Source organism: Prionailurus viverrinus, chromosome D3 (assembly GCF_022837055.1).
Source record: "Prionailurus viverrinus isolate Anna chromosome D3, UM_Priviv_1.0, whole genome shotgun sequence".
Taxonomy (NCBI): Eukaryota; Metazoa; Chordata; class Mammalia; order Carnivora; family Felidae; genus Prionailurus; species Prionailurus viverrinus.
The window spans coordinates 16336306-16354081 of NC_062572.1; the positions used below are offsets into that span (position 1 = coordinate 16336306).

The 17776-nt window shown below is 43.5% G+C and overlaps 1 protein-coding gene across 7 annotated transcripts in view; it reads right to left on the minus strand.

Moving 5' to 3' along the window:
- The window catches only part of CIT (citron rho-interacting serine/threonine kinase), a 186884-nt gene extending 169807 nt beyond the window's left edge, over positions 1-17077 (minus strand). For 6 of the 7 annotated variants that reach the window (XM_047826641.1, XM_047826640.1, XM_047826637.1 and 3 more), the window contains exon 1: positions 13084-13205. The gene's annotated coding sequence lies outside the window, so the exon portion shown is untranslated. Of the gene's footprint in view, positions 1-13083; positions 13206-17066 lie in introns of those variants that run through there. The other variant, XM_047826634.1, reaches the window with a different exon arrangement.
- Between the last annotated feature and the right edge of the window lie 699 nt (positions 17078-17776).

Here is a 17776-nt window from a genome sequence, read left to right on the forward strand (position 1 = left end):
ATTACACTGCTTGGTATTTACCCAAAGGAGTTGAAAACTGCATACACACACACACACACACACACACACACACACACACACAAATATGGATGTTTATAGCAGCTTCATTAATAATTCACAAAACCTAGAAGCAACCAAGATGTCCTTCAGTAAGTGAGAGGATAAATAAATTGTGAAACATTCCAGACAATGGAATATTATTCAGTGCTGGAAAGAAATAAGCTATCAAGCCATGAAAAGACATGGAGGAAACTTAAATGCATATCGCTAAGTGAAAGAAGCCAATGTGAAAAGGCTACACACTGTATGATTCCAACTATATGACATTCTGGAAAAACTATAGAGACAGTAAGAAATCAGTGGTTGCCAGGCATCGGGAGGGAGGGATGAATAGGTGGGTGGAGCACAGAGGATGTTTACAGGAGCACAGGTGTTCTGTTTCATATCATAATGATGGACACATGTCATTATGCATTTGTCCAAACCCATAGAATGTACAACTCCAAGAATAAACAGTAAGCTGTGAACTTCGGGTGCTGATGATGTGTCCATGCAGGCTCATCAGCTGTAATGCATGTGCCGGTCTGGTGGGGAATGTTGATAGTTGGGGGGGGGGGGAGCTTAGAATGTGGACATCTTTGGGGGGTCCACTGTTGGTCCTACCATAACCAGCAAGGTTGAAGAAGAGTTGATGCAGGCAAGAATAGTGGGAGATAAGGTCAAAGATGCTCCTTTTTAGTAACTAAAAGCACACTCATTAAAAAGAATGGTCTTTGTGATTTCATTCTTTAAAACTAACTGGGGGTGGTGGGTGGTGCCTGGGTGGCTCAGTCGGTTGGGCACTCGACTCTTGATTTCGACTCATGTCATGATCCCAGGGTTGTGGGATTGAGCCCTGTGTCAGGCTCCACTCCAAGAGTGAAATCTGCTTAAGATTCTCTCTCTCTCTGGGGCGCCTGGGTGGCTCTGTCGGTTAAGCGGCCGACTTCGGCTCAGGTCATGATCTCATGGTCCGTAAGTTTGAGCCCCGAGTCGGGCTCTGTGCTGACAGCTGAGCCTGGAGCCTGTTTCGGATTCTGTGTCTCCCTCTCTCTGACCCCCCCCCCCATTCATGCTCTGTCTCTCTCTGTCTCAAAAATAAATAAACGTTAAAAAAAGAAATTAAAGGGGCGCCTGGGTGGCACAGTCGGTTAAGCGTCCGACTTCAGCCAGGTCACGATCTCACGGTCCGTGAGTTCGAGCCCCGCGTCGGGATCTGGGCTGATGGCTCAGAGCCTGGAGCCTGTTTCCGATTCTGTGTCTCCCTCTCTCTCTGCCCCTCCACCGTTCATGCTCTGTCTCTCTCTGTCCCAAAAATAAATAAACGTTGAAAAAAAAATTTTTTAAAAAAAGGAAATTAAAAAAAAAAGATTCTTTCTCTCTCTCTCTCTCTCTCTCTCTCTGGGGTGCCTGAGTGGCTCAGTCGGTTAAGTGTCTGACTTCAGCTCAGGTCATGATCTCACAGTTCGTGAGTTCAAGCCCCGTGTCGGTCTCTGTGCTGACAGCTCAGAGCCTGGAGCCTGCTTCGGATTCTGTCTCTCTCTCTCTCTCTCTCTCTCTCTCCCTCTCTCTCAAAAATAAATAAACAGGGGCGCCTGGGTGGCGCAGTCGGTTAAGCGTCCGACTTCGGCCAGGTCACGATCTCGCGGTCCGGGAGTTCGAGCCCCGCGTCGGGCTCTGGGCTGATGGCTCAGAGCCTGGAGCCTGTTTCCGATTCTGTGTCTCCCTCTCTCTCTGCCCCTCCCCCGTTCATGCTCTGTCTCTCTCTGTCCCCAAAAAATAAATAAACGTTGAAAAAAAATTTTAAATAAATAAATAAATAAATAAATAAACATTTTTTAAAAATCAAAAAAGATTCTCTCTCTCTCTCTCTCTCAAATTAAAAAAAATTTTTTTTAACCAACTGGGTCAGCCCTTTCCACAGTAAATTACATTAAGTTGTACTTTTCTAGCTCCTTCCACCATCAGACTGCCTTTGTAATGTTCTCTTTCTTTCTCAATGTCTCATAAAGTTAAAACGCTTGGCTAGATGATAGTATGAATTCTATTTCAGCTTTGTATATGTGGATGTTGAGAGAGGCCGTCCATTCCCAAAAAGCAAACCTAGCTGAGACAACTTTGTGAAGAAAGGAAACACAAAGCACGAAGTGGGTACACAAAAAGTGTATTCTGTTGTTCATTCACATCACTTTGCAGAAGAGCCCAAGATCTCTATTTGGGGGCTTGTGTATATTGGGGAAGACACTGGCCAGCCTTGCATAGCTTTTCTTTTTTTTTTACTTATTATTTAATTGTAATTAATACACATGACATAAAACTTACCATCTTGACCATTTGTAAGCATGCAGTTCAGTGGCACTAAGTACATCCATATTGTTGGGCAACCACACCACCATCCATCTCTAGAACTCTTTTCATCTTGCAAAACCGAAACTCTGCACCCATTAAACACTCATTCCCCGTTCTCCACTCTTCCAATCCCCTGGTAACCTCTGTCATTTCTGTCTCCATGAGTTTTCCTATTTTATGTGTCCCAAGCTAGTGGAGTCATACAATATCTTTGTGTGTGCGTCTGGTTTATTTCATGTAGCATCGTGTTGCCAAGGCTCATCCATACTGTAGAATGTATCAGAACTCCACTCCTTTTTATGACTAATATTCCATTGCATATATATTTTGTTTATCCATTCATCTATTGATGGACCCTTGGGTGGTTTCCACCTTTGGGCTATCATGGAATAGTGCTGCTGTGAACATTAGCATCCAAGCGTCTGTTTGAGTCCCTGCTTTCAAATCTTTGGGCCTATCTACTTAGGAGTTGAGTTGCTGGATCATAGGGTATGCTACATTCAACTTTTGGAAGAACTGCCAAAGCTTCCGAGCTTTTCCACGGCAGCCACATCCTTTTACGTTCCCGCTAGCAAGGCATCAGGGCTCCAATTTCTCCGTATCTTCACCAGTGCATGTTATTTTCTGTGCTGGTCTTTTTATATTAGCCATCCTAGGGGTATCAAGTGGGCATCTCATTGTGCCTATTTATTTTTATTTTCCTCGCTTAGTAAAAGAATCTTTTATATGAAATTCAGGCATTCCTCCAGATCGCACTCATTCCGCACTGTCTAATAAACCCCTATACTTCACTTCCAGTAGGCTTTAGGCTCCTGCCTTCAAAATTACTTCAGTCAGTGACTTCTTTACGTTTAAAGTGCGGCTTGTTTTGCATTTGCCTCACCGAAGCAGAGGCGCTATCTAGTGGCCCAGTAGGGTAACTGCAGGATTCAGCCCCCTTCGGTACCCATGCCGGTCCGAATACAGAATCCTTGATTATATTTCATTTTCCTGGTGATGCGCATGTGATAGCACCACGAAAGGTGAAATCCAATTCCCATTCAGAAAGGGATGTTTTTTAAAAAGATCAAATAGATGGCCTTTCACCCCAAATGACAATGCCTTCTCCCGGGTCCTCTTAATTGCACCCCTTCCTAAAATAGGAATGATAGAAATGCAGCTGAGGTTTTAAATGCAACTGGTTTGTTGAGTGAGTGTTCCAAAAAAGAAGCAATTTAATTTTCTTCCAGTTTCTTCCTTCAATCATTCTCTGTCAAACCTCCCTTTTACACCCTTCAAAGTCATACCTAGCAAACCCTAGTTTTCAGGTTTCTTCAAGTTTCCTCAGTTCCTTGTAGTGTCATCTAATATTTTACCTGCCCCCTCCCCAGAACAGGTCAGAGTAAGGAGGGTGGTCTGTGGGGGTGGTCTTCCCTTTTATGCTCTTTCCACTCTCCCTTCTTCCTTTAAAACTCCTCTGAATGGACAAAATGAATGAAGCAGATTAGAGACACCAACTTCCAGTTACAAATGAGCCATGGAAATGAAAAGTACAGCATGGAGAATATAATCAATAATATTGTGATACACTTGTCATGGTGGGCATTTAGTAATGTATATAATTCTTCAATCACTATACAGTATACCTAGAACTAATTTAATGTTGCATGTCAACTATTCTTTTTGTTTTTGTTATTTTTTTTAATTTTTTTTTCAACGTTTATTTATTTTTGGGACAGAGAGAGACAGAGCATGAACGGGGGAGGAGCAGAGAGAGAGGGAGACACAGAATCGGAAACAGGCTCCAGGCTCTGAGCCATCAGCCCAGATCCCGACGCGGGGCTCGAACTCACGGACCGCGAGATTGTGACCTGGCTGAAGTCGGACGCTTAACCGACTGCGCCACCCAGGCGCCCCTATTCTTTTTGTTTTTAACATTTTTATTTATTTTTGAGAGACAGAGCATGAGCGGAGGAGGAGAAAAGAGAGAGAGGGAGACACAGAATCCGAAGCAGGCTCCAGGCTCTGAGCTGTCAGCACAGAGCCCGACACAAGGCTTGAACCCACAAATTGTGAGATCATGACCTGAGCCGAAGTTGGATGTTCAACCGACTGAGCCACCCAGGCACCCCAACATTCAACTATTCTTCCCCATCAACTATTCTTAAATTTTACTTTTAAATGCTAGAAGAAAAAACTTTTTTAATGTTTATTTATTTTTGAGGGAGAGACAGAGGGTGAGCGGAGGAGGAGCAGAGAGAGAAGGAGACACGGAATCTGAAGCAGGCTCCAGGCTCCGAGCTGTCAGCACAGAGCCAGATGCAGGGCTCAAACCCACGAACTGCGAGATTATGACCTGAGCTGAAGTTGGAAGTTTAACCGACTGAGCCACCCAGGTGCCGCCAAATGCTAGAAAAAAAAATTTTAATTAAAAAACAAAACAAAACAGAACAAAACAAAACAACTTCTCTGATGTTTGGAGCTGTGACTAGAAATTTGTCCTACCCAATTTTCTGACATTGGAAATGGACTCCTACTTGGACTTTTCCAACTACCCTCCCTCGGCTCATACCATTAGCTAAGTTCCAAGGTGTCCACTTAATTCATTCATGCCCCAGCCAAGAGCGAGAGCTGAGGCTACTTCGTTTTGCCCCCTTTCTGCCTCTCTGCCTGTACACCCCAGCCGTTTCTTTCCCATTTTTTTCCCTTTCCTCAGAAGTCACAAGAACAAGAAAAGGAAGTAAGTATCACTCTTAGAAAGGAAGATAGTGTTATCATTAGGTAGGACTGTAAGCTTAAAAAATCCAGAAGACTCAAAGAAAGTATTAAGACCAACAAGAGGTATAAAAGATAGTCCAAAATAAGATGAACGCAAAGAAAAATCAATTGCTTTCCATTATACCAGCAGCAGCCATTGAGCTAATGTGATGGAGAAAAGATTCTATTCCAGTAAAAGCAAAATATCAAGTTCCTAGAAATAAACTCAACAGGAGAAGACCAGAGGCCACATAAAGACTATAAAACTTGACTACAGACACAAACAAAAGACGTGAGTAAGAAAATGAAGAGGCTTGGCTTATTCCTAAATAGGAAGCATCAGCCTGGTAAGAATTCTTCTTCTTCCCAAATTAACATAAAAATGAGGAGCAGGATAAATAAATAATGGTCTACCTACACAATGGAATTCTACTCCGCAGTGAGAAGGAATATATTTTTGATAGAGGCAACAACGTGGAGAAATCTCAAGATCGTTACACTGAGGGGAAAAAGTTAGACACAAAAGAGTACACACTGTATAGTTGCATTTATATAACATTCTAGAAAGGGGAAAAAAATGAAAGCAGCTGGGGTTGGGGGTGGAGAAGAGGATTAATTACATACAAAAGGACATGAGGGACCTTTCAGAGGCTGATGAGAACATTCTATATCTTGATTGCACAGGTGGTTACATAGTGTATACATTTGTCACAACTCATCTAAATGTATCTCTAAAATGGTGTGTTTATTGTATGTAAACTATACCTCAATACAGTTGAAAGGAATGCGACTGCTATGGAAATGCAATTCAAAAACACCCCAACTTTAGGGTTTGGGGGAGAGGTGTGGCAGAGACTTAAGAAACTAAAATAAAATTCTCTGGCAAGGAGAAATGCAAGAGATCAGCCAAGAAAAAAGCATACGCTCAGAGAGCGCATTAAGTTCACAGCCCAAATAGATGACCACCCTGGAAATGAGATGCATCCGGGGCCTCCCTTCTGGCAAGTACCCTTCATCTCTAAGAAAAGTTCCCCACGGGGTAGGGGCGGGGAAGGGGAGGGAACAGTGTCAGCCCTTCCCCTATCTCTACCCCCCACACAGCCTGGAGTGGAAGTCTGAGTGTGGCTGCAGATAACAAAGAAATTTGCTACCTTCTTAGAGGAGAGAAGGTACCCCAATTTTTTCTTCTCCCTCTCTCTTTTTTTTTAATGTTTATTTATTTTTGAAAGAGAGACAGAGCATGAACAGGGGAGGGGCAGAGAGAGAGAGAGAGAGAGACACAGAATCTGAATCAGGTTCCAGGTTCTGAGCTGTCAGCACAGAGCCTGATGCGGGGCTCAAACCCACAAACCGTGAGATCATGACCTGAGCCAAAGACAGACTGAGCCACCCAGGCGCCCCTTTCTTTCTCTCTTTTAAGCATGGGGTCCATGAAACCTTTTTTTTTTTCTTTTTCTTTTTTTTTTTTTTTTTTGTCCACAGCTTTGAGTCCCAGCTGCCTCCTCCAGAGTCATTCTATTACAAAGGCAAGCACGAGGTTCGAACTCTTTTAGGATGCTCCTTATATCATAGAGACCTCCAAAAATATATTGTTTCAGGGCATAAAAAGAAGGTCCACCTGTAAATCACAATAAATTCTAGAGATTTAAAAGTGGAAATGTACAAACATTAGATAGTAGATTCTAGTGCACACTGAGCAGGAAAGAGAATAGGATAAATTGATCTGGTAAACTCCCACGGTTTGCTGTTATTTAGCGTGAAATCCTTGAAAAGGAAGAACAATGGATTGATGCATCAACATACTTCGTGTTCACTGCTGACAAAAGCAAGGCAGTGCCTTAATGTGACCAATTTTTCTGGGCATAAAGATTTTCCACAACCATTAAGACATTTCTCTTTCAATCGGTGTGCTTGGTGGTATATTTTTAGAATTGAAATTTCTCGTTAAGAGGTGATGTGGTTTGAAGATGATCACTCTTCTGAGCTGGTTTTCTCTGTTTGCCATTAGTAGGGTCTAAAGGAGACTTTGAAAATAAAGGCTTTGTGACTTCAGGAGCATAACTCCCAGATCGCTTTCCTTTGCCAAGCTAAAAACTGTTTCAGCACTAACACAAAGGTATTGCATCTGAGATTCTCTACCAGTTTTTCACTCTGCGTCGCTACGATTCTTCAAGGCACAAGGAATCGTTAAGGTTTGAAATTTATTGGAAATACTCATGGCAGCCAACCAATGACAGAACTTGGGCCCTATCACACCATGGTAACTTATGGAGATAGTCTTTTGTTTTCTGAACCACTGGAATGTCTTTCCATTCACTGCTACTCTATAAAATGAGAACAACCCTGTAAGGTGCTGCAAATTAAAAGGAGTACATCACTCAGGCCTGTCCGTATTCATTATTTAATGCTGCGTGGAAATATCGCCACCAACTTAGCAGCATAAACTAACACACATTTATTACCTCACAGTTCCTCTGAGTCCAGGCACACCTGAGCCAAATCCTCTGTCAAGATGTAGCCAAGGTTTTGGCCAGGGTAGCAGTCCCATATCAGGATTTGACTGGGGAAGAATCTGCTTTTTTTTTTTTAATGTTTATTTATTTTTGAGAGAGAGAGAGAGAGAGAGAGTGCGAGCAGGGGAGGGGCAGAGAGAGACAGAGACACAGAACCTGAAGCAGGCTCCAAGCTCTGAGCTGTCAGCGTAGAGCCTGATGCAGAGCTCAAACTCATGAGCCATGAGATCATGATCTGAGCCCAAGTCGGATGCTTAACTGACTGAGCCACCCAGGCACCGGGGAAGAATCTGCTTTTAAGCTCATGTGGCTGCCAGCAGCATTCATTTCCTTGAAAGCTATAGCTGTAGTTTCTTGCTGGTTTACTGTGGAGGTTGCCCTCAGTTTCTTGCCTTGTGGCCCCATCCACAGAGAAGCTCACAAGACGGCAGCTTGCTTCCTCAAGGCTAGAAAGGGTGAGTCTTCCAGCAAGACAGACCTTGTGATCATAAGTAGCTGAACCACAGACATGACAGCCCATCGCTTTTGCCATATTGTCTTGGTTAGAAGCAAGTCACAGGTCCCACACACACTGAAGGGGAAGGGATCACACTAGGACTTAAACATCAGGAGGCGAGGATCACGGGAGTCACCTTAGAGTCTGTCTTCCGAGTTGTCTAAACTGACTGCTGATGGCACCTTAGTATAAATGGTCCTGACTTGGTTTAAATGAAGATGACTCCATCCCCATGATTGACAGGTGGATTGTCCTCTGCTGTGAATCCTTTAATTCAAGAATAGCATTTACCACACAATTGAAGGCAATCTTGGAAGATTATCTTATCTTCTTATCTGCTCCTTCTTTCTCCCTTTCGTAGTTACCTCCCCTCCAAATACTGAGAATCCACACTGCTACTCTACAGGGCACACGTCCCCTGTAGGCTTGGATACCCCTTCCCCCCCTCCCCCGGTCGACACACACCTCTCTCTATGTGTTCAGAGAGGTCTCTACCATCACCACTATCACCAGCTCAGTTGCTAGTGCCTCTTCTGGGCAAAGAACAGTGTTAGCCATAAATTGGTGAAGCGAAGAATAATGAGGCATGATCTCAAGATGTTTAGAACCCAGATGGAAACTGCTCTACAGCCTTAACTAAGAGAGGGCAAAAAGACCATAAGCCCAAAGGATATCGTGGACAACTTTTGTCCACCGTGTTTGAATTTTTAAATAATGAGCACACAGGAGATGAGAGTAGACATTTCTGGTGTTTTTATTTTTTACTTATTCTTGAAAGAAACACAGAGACAGAGCACAAGCAGGGGAGGGGCAGAGAGAGAGGGAGACACAGAATCCCAAGCGGCTCCAGGCTCTGAGCTGTCGGAACACAGCCAGATGTGGGGCTTGAACTCACAAACCGTGAGATCATGACCTGAGCCAAAGACAGACGCTTAACCGACTGAGCCACCCCGGCGCCCAGAGGGTAGACATTTCTTATCCTACCTTCTGGAAACAGAATCCCAAATGTCCGTTGTTTGAGAGCCTCCTCCTTCCTACATCTTCTCAACCAGAAGCTTCCGGTGGGATTAATCCCACCCTCCAGAGACTCACCTATGCCTAGCATCAGCCAATCAGCTTACCCCATACCTTTCCCCTACAGTGATTGGTTCACAATTGATGCAGCAGCCCGACAGAAGGCAATGAAAAGTAAGTTTACTGGGGCCTCTGGAAAAGAAAATCCCTTGACTCTTGAGGAAGTCTCCAGAAGAGGCTCTTCCCCTGCACCAATGCTATCCAGTAGAAATATAATGTGAGCTTCATACGCAAGTGTCAGTTTCCTAGTAGCCACATTTTAGAAAGCGAAAAGAAACAAGTGAAACTAATTTATGTTAATAAATTATAATATGTTAATTTGTGTTAATAAATAAATAATATGTTAATACTATGTTATTCTATTTGACCCAATATACCTAAAACATTATCATTTCAATATGTAACTAGTATAAAATTATTAATAGATATTTATGGTTTCTTTCATACTAAGGTTTTTAAAATCTAAAATGTGTAGGGGTGTCTGGGTGGCTCAGTCGGTTGAGCGTCCGACTTCAGCTCAGGTCATGATCTCACGGTCCGGTCCGTGAGTTCCAGCCCCGTGTCAGGCCCTGTGCTGACAGCTCAGAGCCTGGAGCCTGCTTCGGATTCTGTGTCTCCCTCTCTCTCTGCCCCTCCCCTGCTCATGCTCTGTCTCTATCTGTCTCAAAAATAAGTGAAAATAAAAAAATAAAATAAAATGTGGGGGGCACCTGGGTGGCTCAGTTGGCTGAGCATCCAACTTCGGCTCAGGTCATGATCTCATGGTTCGTGGGTTCAGCACAGAGCCTGCTTCAGATCCCCTGTCCCCCTTTGTCTCTGCCCCTCCCCCCCTAAAAATAAATAATAAAAATTTTTTAATGTTTTAAATGTGTTTTACATTTTATACTTATAGCACACCTCAGTTTGGACTAGCCACATTTCTCAACAGCCACATGTGGCTAGTGGCTACTGTACTGCCTGTCCACCCTGGACAGCAGAACACGAAGATGGGAAATTAGATATGTACTAATGTTGATGCTACAAGTCTGTGAGGGAGAGGAAGCTTAGGATGAAACTGACCACGTCTAAGGAAAAACACTGGAAGTAAACTGGGTTCTTGGTGACATCATTTGAGTCACCGAATTAAGCATCACTTGAAATTAGCATAACCTCAGAACATTTCAGTTATGTAAGCCAATAAGTTCCCTTTACTATTTAAATTAATTCAAATCAAAAGTTCTGTCACTTCCAAACCAAAGGACTGATACAGAGGGTAATCGATAAAGTAAAACCATCCAGTACGTGCCCAAACTGAAGAAAGGACAGGAAGCATAAAGTGTTCAGAGAAGGGAGAAAGCGATCGAGCGATAGTAGGGCTTCTCAGTCTTAGCACTTTTGACATTTGGGGCTGGATCATTCTTTAATATGAAGGGCTTCCCGTGCATTGCAGGATGCTAAGCAATATCTCTGGCCTCTACCCACCAGAAGCCAGCAGCACCCTCCACCTCCAGTTGTGACAAACAGAAATGTCTTTAGATATTGTCAAATGTCCCCAGTTGAGAGCCACTAAGCTAGGGAGTGGATTTGTAATAAATCTGGAAGAATGGGTGGGATGTACTTATGTGGGAAAGGCATTTCCAGTGGGCACAATGAGATGAGTATAGGAGCCAGGAAGAGGGAACAGAAGGCTCATGAGGAAATCAATCAAATCATCACGCTAAGGCCCAGCTGTGGCTGCCAACAACAATCAAAGCATTAAATTTTATCTGAAAAGTCATTTTTTAAAACAATCCTATCATACACTGTTAGTGGAAACCTTAATCAGCAGAAACCTTTTCGGAGGGCAATTTTGGCAATACCTATAAAAGTAGAAAATGTTTTTGACCTTTTGTCCCTGCAATTCTTCCTCCAGGAATTTACGGGGGGTGGGGGGAGGGGGAAACACCTTTACCTAACAGAAAATAATAGTGATAACTGAAAAAGACAAACCTGCATTCATAAAGACTGGGTTAAATTAATTATGGCAGAGCCACACAATTAAATACTAGGTATCCATTTTTAACAATGACTCCATGTGCACAAAGGAAAATATCCAAGATTCCTCCTTAGATTTAAAAAAAAAAGAGTAAGATATAAACAAAATATGTGGCATAATCCCATACAAATAACATGAATATCTGTTAACATATACTTGGGGAAAATGAGGGAAATATATACACAACTAAACAATAGTTATCTTGGGGATAATTCATGTTGTAAAGTGGTAAAGAAATGAGAGTTATACTTTCTATATACATTATATATGTAACAGTATGGAGAAAAGCTCTTATTTTCTTGGCCTCAGAAATTATCTTCCACCCCCACCGCAGCCCTGGGCACTGCCTTCTGCAGAAGAAAACCTGTTTCTATTTGGTGAAACTCTTATATGCCTGTTTCAGGATGGGTCCAGTGGTGTGCTGGTAAATGTTTAAATCTAGCTCTTTGGAGGTGGGGACCCTGGTTTATAGTGTTTGCCAATTTCTGTGATGTAAATACTCGAACCGTAGCCCATTTCAAGCTACCAACATGATTTCACTGAATGCAGGACTGAGAAGATAAACACACCATCAATCGGGTCTCCCAAGCCTCCCTCTCCAGCCGCCACTCCCAGCCTTTCTTGACAAATAGTTGATGGATATTGAACTGCTTCCTTCAAAAAAGGATCAGAGTAAGATGAGGCATCTACTGAGCTTTTGTCCTTTTGAGTGGGATAGGCAAGTTGAGAGCCAGAAAGGAGTTGTCCTAAAAATCCAGGGAGGATTTAGGTTAAGAGAGGGAATAAAGACAGAGACAGGGAAGGAGGAAGGGGAGGGAGGAGAGGAGGCTGACATTTAGAGAGGAAATTTTAGGGGCACTTGGGTGGCTCAGTTGGTTAAGCGTCAGATTCTTGGTTTAGGCTCAGGTCATGATCTCAGTTTGTGAGTCTGAGCCCCATGTCAAGGAACCTACTTGGGATTTTCTCTCTTTCTTCCTCTCTCTCTCTCTCTCTCTCTCTTTCCCTCTCTGCTCTTCCCATGCATGCACATACTCTCTCTTAAAATAAAATAAAATAAAATAAACTTAAAAGAAGAGAGGGGGGAGGGGGCATCTGGGTGGCTCAGTTGGTTAGCATCCAACTTCATTTCAGGTCACGATCAAACAGTTTGTGAGTTCGAGCCCTGCATCAGACTGTCTGCTATCAGCACAGAGCCCGCTTCAGGTCCTCTGTCCCTCTCTCTGTCTGCCCCTCTCCCATTCACACTACCTTTCCCTCTCAATAAAAAAAAATTTTAAGAGAGAGGAAATTTTAGCGGAACGAAGACGTTTAAAGGGAATTACAGTGAGATTTTGCCATGTGGTATGCAAGGTAACACTTCTTTCCCCCACCTTCTCAAAAAAATCTTCAGCTGAGCTGTATCACTTAGTAGTGTGTCACCAACTAGACCTGGTTTGCTAGGATTGCACTTACGTGCTGAATGTGGCCCCAGGGTGGCTGCAAGGTAGGAGCTGTGGCCATCTTGGGGGCCTTGTTACATCTGGGCCACACATATTTCAGTCTTTTTATTTATTTTTTTATTTTTAAGTAATGAGCATGCATTATTTAAGTTATCAGCAAAAAAAATACTTTTTTTAAGTTACCTGCACCTAAGAACATGGAGTTGAGAGTTATTTTCTTTTTATGTTTATTTATTTTTGAGAGAGAGAGAGCAAGGGAGGGTCAGAGAAAGAGGGGGATAGAGGATGTGAAGCGGGCTCTGTGCTGACAGCAGACAGCCCGATATGGGGCTCGAACTCACAAACCGTGAGATCATGACCTGAGCTGAAGTCAGACCCTTAACCACCTCAACCACCCAGGTGCCGTGAGAGTTATTTTCTTACCTTACTCAGTAGAACATGGCATAGAGACCCTTGTGCTTATGGCGGGGAATTGAGTCCTGCAATTGGTTATAAACCAGTTGGGTCTGTTTAGAAGAGTGTTCTGGGAGCACCTGGGTGACTCAGCCAGTTAAGCATCCGACTCTTGATTGGACTCAGGTCATGATATCACGGTTGGTGAGTTGGAGCCCTGCATCGGGTCCTCCACTGACATCACGGAACCTGCTTAGGATTTTCTCTCTCCCTCTCTCTCTGCCCCTCCCCTGCCTGCACTCTCTCTCTTGCAAAATAAATAAATAAACATTTTTTAAAAAGGAGTGTTCTGTTACAGAAGACAAGCTCCCTAAAACTGCTTGTCTCCTACTATTGTGGGTTTAAAAAAAAATTTTAAGTTTATTTATTTATTTTGAGAGAGAGAAAGAAAGAGAGAGCAGGGGAGGGGCAGAGAGAGAGGGAGAGACAGAATCCCAAGCACGGCTCAGTCTCACAAACATGAAATCGTGACCTGAGCCGAAATCCAGAGCCAGATGCTTAACTGACTGAGCCACCCATGTGCCCCTACCATTGTGCTTTGATTACAAACTTTTGACAGAACCTTTTTGCATGTGTTCAGAAACCTCAAACATACTGATAAGACCTCCTCAAAGCCAGCTGTGTAAAGACATCAGCACAAACTTGCCCTGTGGTTCACGTTCCTGAGATAGTGCTGATCCTGTAGACTAGATGGCATTCGGGTGTCTGGCATGTTCCTCCAACAGGATGTAAATATGGTTTCCTATTACAGCTCAAGTAGGAAAGATAAGGTCCAGGCCCTGGACCTTTGAACAGCAAAGTTTTATTGCGGTATGATTCACAGATCATTAAAATTCACCCATTCTAAGTACTTTCTGGTGAGTTTATTGAGATGCACGACCATCACTATAACCCAGTCTGGGAACAGTTTTTACCCCCTCCCCTACCCATTTACAATTAACCCCCACTCCCACTCCCAGCTCCACAAACAACCACTAACCTACTTGCTGTCTCTATAATTTGCCTTCTCTGGGCATTTCGTATAAAGGGAATCATACGGGGTGTGTGTGTGTGTGTGTGTGTGTGTGTGTGTGTGTTTTCTGTTTGGCTTCTTTCCGCGAGCATAATGTTTTGGGGGTTCATCCACATTGTAGCATGTGTCATTCCTCAATTCCTTTTCATCGCTAAGTAGTGTGGATAGAACACATTTTGTTTATCTGTTCACCAGTTGATAGATTTTGAGTTGCTTCCATGTGGTGGCTATCACGAATGCTGTTGCCGCTGAACATTCACGTGCGCTTCTGTGAGTGGTGGTATGTTTTCATTTCTCTCGGGTAAATACCGCGGAGAAGGATTGCTGATGAGGAGCGAGGTTTCAGCACATGGTAAAATGTGAAGACGTATCACTATGTTAAATAACAGGGCTTTGTTGTTATTCATGACTATTCTAAGGCGCAGGGATGTCGTTATGACTCCTGTTCTATCTGCCAGTGCTAGTCCCGTTAGATCAGGGTTCCTTTGACCTCAGCGCTACTGAGATTTCAGGCCAGATAATTGCTTTGTTGTTTGGGGTGGGGAGAGGAGGGTGTGGGATGTTGAGCAGCGCCCCTGACCACTATCTGCTAGATGCCAGCAGCATACTCCCTCCTCCTGCTCCAGTTGTGATAACCAGAGATGCCTCCAGACATCGCCAAGGGGTCCCTGGGGAGCAAAATCGCCCCGGGACAAAAATCACTGTATTAGACTTCACTTAATAAATGGAAGATATTCCAATCCCACTTCTGCTCACTGGCTGAGCACATGGCCAGTTCTGGCTTCCACACTCAGAGTAGGTGTGTGGGTCCTGTCTTGGAATGCTCAGCATTGACATCCTACATGTTACTTTATTTAATTTGTTCTAAATCAGTAGTTCCCTTGTGGTTTGGTGTGTATGTGTTTGTTCTCAAACTGGGCCAAGAGAAGAAGTGGAGGGTTGCAGATGGCACAGCCTGTAGTCTCTGTCTATTTAATTCAGATGAGTCTATCCTGGTGGAATTTATTCCAAAAGTATGAGTTTAAGACAACATGTAATAGGTACCCAGAGTGTTTACACAGCTCTGCTTACAAGAAGCATGATACAAAATAAAGTGGATATTTGTTGGTTTTGTGTGTGTGTGTGTGTGGTTTGTTATACTGCCAGGTATATACTTCTCTCTTAACAAACAGCACTCTGCTTGCATTTTGAGGAACTTCTCCCTGACTGTGGGCAGCTGGTTGGTGGAGTAGAAAATCCAGCCCAAAGGGGTTCTGCAGCCCCTGCTGACAGATTCCTCCTCTCCAGCTCCAGAGGGTGGACACATCTTTCGGTTATCTATTGCTGTGCAACCAACAATCCCAAACTTAGAAGCTTAAAACAACAATGATCTATAATTTCTTATGATTCTGTGGATTAGCCATCTGATAGATCTTCTGGTCTCGCCTGGGCTCATCCACATGGTTGCCTCCAGTTGGCTGGGCTGGGCTGAGCTAGATGATCCAAGAATGGTCTCATTCAATACTTGACAGTGGGTGCTGACTATATCATCTGGAGAACCCCAGTTCTCTTGAATGTAGCCTCTCACTCTTCAGTAGGCTACTCCTACAGCATGGTAGTTGTAAGGTTTGGGGAGTGTAAGGGCAGAGGTTGCAAGGGTTCTTAAGACCTAACCTGGAGCTCACTCATCATGTCTGCCATGTTCTGTTGGTCAAGGCAAGTCATAAGGCCAACTCCAATTCAAGGGGGTGGAAAAATAGATTCCACTCCAGCAACATCACATTACAAAGAGGGGTGACCAGAAGAAAATGTGATTAATTGAGGGCTATTCTTACAGTGATCTAACACAGCAAGTGACCCAGCCCATTCCAATTAGATACACTCTCCTAGGACTCCAGAGCAAGTTCTTTAGGCTCTCTTGACACTTTAGAGAGTATTCACTCTCTAAGGGATTTCTTAAGCCTCTTCAGATGTGTGTATGTGTGTGTGGTGGGGAGGGGGGGGGGAGGGGGTATTTGGCTTGGGTTGGCCAGCATTGATTTCTGTCACTTGCAACCAAAGAATTCTAATTATATGTATATTGGGTCTATTGAGTTGAAGACCCTTCCCAGATATTGGCATATAAGTACATACACTCACTTTTCTGTAAATTGTAGGAGGTAGACACCAAGTTCTGGAGAATTGTTTTGTCCCCATTCCCGAGTCCAGTGGTGGTCCCCTTTGTCTCTGTCTATACAACGTGATCCCAACTCCTTGGCCATACTTTTTGGTATGAGAAGGAGAAACTGACCCTACCGAGCCCAATCAGATTACTTCTCCCAGCACTTGAAATCAGAACGCAAGAGTCCATCAAGCTCTACTAACCCATGAATGAGGCCTTGTAAACTCAAGGACTAAAGATGGTTACCTTCCACTCAATGCAGAAAAAGAGAGAGAGTAAGCTGATGTGCAGAAAGAAAGAAGGTGCTGAGAGGAGAGACTTGAGAGACCATGTAGCATCTAAAAAGGAACCTGAGAGATGTTTGACTTCTGAGAACTTTCTGGTCCCTGGTTCTTGTCTCGGCCATAGGGATTGGTTCAGGAATCAGCAAAGGCTGAATTCAGGTCAATAAGAGAGAATGAATTCCAGGACTCACATAAGAGATATCAGAAGATATATTCTTTTTTCCCCCTGATGGTGTGGCATGAAGATGTGAAATGTGCTAAAAATAGCAGAATCTGGAACAGTCCTAGGACCACTCAGTAAACTCTGAAGAAGATGCCAACACTACAGAAGTTAGAATGAAGAGGTCAAAAGAAAGCATGTGCTTGGAGACAGTTTGTGAGACATTGAATCAAGCCTTACCTGGAGGGATGTCTGCATATAGACTTTCAGTTATGTGAGCAAATAGCTAACAAATTCCCCTGTATTGTTCAAGCCATCTGGAGTTAGGCTGAAGCCAAAAGCATCCTCATTGACAACTATCTCTTATAACCTATTACTTTTTTAGGGAGTAACAGATGGGAGAAAATTCAAGCCATGTGCCATTGAAGAGGACCTAACTCCCAAAGCAAGACTTGTAGGCTCTCTTTGCCCTAGAAGGGGTATTCACAGATCCTGGGTGAGCCCTTCAGTTACAGAAACCACGTGTGTGAGTCTCCAATGGACCCTATTAGATTGCCCTACATATGCAAGAACTCAGTAAATGTGCTGATTGACTGGAAATTTTCATTCTGATCTAGTCTTTGAAAATCATTCCTGGGGCACCTGGGTGGCTCAGTCAGTTAAGCATCCGACTCTTGATTTTGGCTCAGGTCATGATCTCACGGCTTGTGAGTTCGAGCCCTATACCGGGCTCTGCTCTGATGGTGTAGAGCATGCTTAGGATTCTGTCTCTCTCCTCTGCCCCTTCTCCACTTGTTCTCTCTCTCTCAAAATGAGTAAATAAACATTAAAAAAAAAAGAAAAAGAAAATCATTCCTATGGTTTGGGTCTTTAGGTTTGAAGAAGTAGGCGAAAACAAACAGAGTATGTATCTTAGGGCTCATTCTGGACTCTTGCAACCCACCAAAAGCTCAGAAACTCATTTATTTTGCATCTCTGGCCATTGATAAACATAACTCTCCTTGCACAATGTTGCCCCACAGGAAGGATTCAGAAACGATTTGGGACCTCCAACTATAATCAGAATC